The sequence below is a fragment of the Limulus polyphemus genome, unplaced genomic scaffold, assembly GCF_000517525.1.
Source record: "Limulus polyphemus unplaced genomic scaffold, Limulus_polyphemus-2.1.2 Scaffold7923, whole genome shotgun sequence".
NCBI classification, from domain to species: Eukaryota; Metazoa; Arthropoda; class Merostomata; order Xiphosura; family Limulidae; genus Limulus; species Limulus polyphemus.
The window spans coordinates 8,989-12,003 of NW_013673533.1; positions in this window are offsets into that span (position 1 = coordinate 8,989).

A 3,015-nucleotide genomic window follows, 5' to 3' on the forward strand; every position below is an offset into this window, starting at 1 on the left:
CACGGGTATCGAAACCCGGTTTCCAGCGTTGTAAGTCCGCAGACATACCGCTGTGCCACTGGGGGGCGTTTGTAGGGAAACTTCTAAAGGATTTCTTAGTTTCTTTACAGCTCAAGACTGCAGAATGGGCACTGTGCCTACCGTAGGTATCAAACTCTGTACTTTACCGTTATTTGCCTTCAACCTTGCCACCGAGTCGTTCAAACTGAACAATGGGCACATCTACTGCAGGGATCGAACACCGAAATTTAGCGTTATAAGCCTTCGAGTTTACCACTGATTCATCGGGGAAGGGGATTTCTGAAGGTAGTCAATATAAAACTATTCTACTCAGCATAAATTCTATAGAATTTTAGTTTATGATGTAAACACTCACTTCCCAACTGTGTCGTGATTTTACAACGAAGAATATATTAAAAGATAAGATTGAATCTTATTCGTAGCCTACAGTGAATTGCTAATAGTTAGTTAGAAGTCTAGATCCCGTTTTTTAGCGAAATACAATTATCAACCTCTTCAAGTCATTACCGTCCCGAGGTTTAGGAGGTCAAGGTAGTAATTATACAGAAGGTTGAATATGACAATCAACAAGTCGTGTGGCAAACAGAGCTGATATAAAGTCGCAAAAAAACAGAATGTATAAGACCTACATTTTTGATATTTTTTGGCATTACGTAGATATGTGATGTTACCTAAAATTGATCACTTTTGGGTAGGGTATATATATCTATATATATCAATACTTTTTGAAACAAAATATTCATAGACTCAAACCATAAGGATGTGTTAATATCGGAGAATTAGAATTTCTAAGAAGAGGATAGATACCCCTTACATTTAATAACATTGGAAAATAAATGAATATGCATCAATCTGGGGTCCCTCGACCATCAAAAAAGCAATCTGCAACAAGTCATAACACAACCGCGATGAACAAAGTGCTAGGTTTTGTGAAAGGTGATTATTCATGAACACAAAGGTTAGTGCAAAAGCAGTTAACGTATTCCATGCAACAGTACACGACATATCCGTTTATCATCGCATACCTTACATAGCTGGAGATTGAAACGAGTATTCTTGCTTTTCTATAATCATACCGACCCACACAAGAAGTAACCATAGTGGTTCAGCGATAAGCTTCAGATAACAAGTTTTTGATAACAAAACACATTAGGAGTCGACCTCAATGACCTGCGGCTAGTAAGTTTCTAATTACAAAACATATTAGAAGTAGACCTCAGTGACCTCTGGCTAGTAAGTTTCTAATTTAAAAACATATTAGGTGTCGACCTCAGCGACCGCTGGCTAGCACGTATCTGATTTAAGAACACATTAGGAGTCGACCTCAGTGACCGTGACCTCTGACTAACAGGTTTAAAATTACAAAAAAACATTAGGAGTCGACCTCTCTGACCTCTGGCTAACAAGTTTAAAATTACAAAAAAAAACATTAGGCGTCGACCTCTCTGACCTCTGGCTAACAAGTTTAAAATTACTAAAACTATTAGAAGTCGACCACAGTGACCTCGACCTCTGGCTAGCAAGTTTCTGATTACAAAACACGTTAGGAATTGACCTCAATGACCACTGGCTAGCAATTTTCTGATTATAAAATACTTTAGAAGTCGACCTCAGTGACATCCGGCTAGTAAGTTTCTAATTTAAAAACATATCAGAAGTCGATCTCAGTGACCTTTGGCTAACAAGTTTAAAATTACAAAAACCATTAGGAGTGCACATCCGTGACTTCTGACTAACAAGTTTAAAATTACAAAACACGTTAGAAGTTGACCACTGGCTAGCAAGTTTCTGATTATAAAATACTTATAGGAGTCGGTCTCAGTAACCTCTGGTTAACAAGTTTAAAATTACAAAAACTTCATTAGAAGACGACCTCAATGATCTCTTGCTAAAAACAAATTATCTGGTTTCCAAAGTTCTCTTTATTCAAATCTGAAAGCTCCAAGTTGTTGAGTAAAGATATGAAATGATCAGTTTTGAAGAGTAATACATTATAATCGGTAAATGTTTAACTCATACAAACGTGAATAATGTTGCAACAGAGTCGAAGTGAATAATACTAAAAGACGAGAGCAACTGTTTCTCGTCTCCATTCTTTTCCCTAATATTTTACACAAGTATTCCATTACATGCCATCGTACAAAGATGTACAAGTTTCTAAGAATGTTGTCTTTGTTTCAAAGACTGTGTTTGTTTGAATTTCGCGCAAAGCTACACGAGGGCTATCTGCGCTAGCCGTCCCTAATTTAGCAGTGTAAGACTAGAGGGAAGGCAGCTAGTCATCACCACCCACCGCCAACTCTTGGGCTACTCTTTCACCACCGAATAGTGTGATTGACCGTCACATTATAACGCCCCCACGGCTGAAAGGGCGAGCATATTTGATGTGACGGGGATTCGAACCCGCGACCCTTAGATTGCGAGTCGAGCGCCCTAACCACCTGGTCATGCTGGGCCAAAGAGTGTGTTATGATTGTTTGTTCTTAATTATGCACAAAGCTACACAAGGGCTATCTGTGCTCTGCCCACCACGGGTATCGAAACCCGGTTTCTAGCGTTGTAAGTCCGCAGACATACCGCTGTGTCACTGGGGGGCCTGTGTTATGAACTGGTCTTCACTATATCTTCTTTAACTATCGATCTTTCTAAAAGTTAAGATTTTTTTTCAGATCGTAAGATTGACAGTTATGATTATCCATCTGTTCTACCCCTCTGGTTCAGCGGTACGTCTCAGGGCTTATAATGCTAAAGTTTGCGCTTCGATCCCTGTACAGCTGTCCTAATATTCCTGTAGAAAATTAAAGCAAAAGACATCGTTGCCCAATGTTAGAATATTTTTTTTATAATTCCTTTGTATAATGTTTAAGAGAGAATCGTGTATTTATAAACAACAAAATGTGACGATAAAAGCGCAGAAAGAGTAATAAACTTTAATTTAATACGTTTCAGTAAATGAATTATATTATGTATTCGTGGAAAATCTTGTAAGTAGAT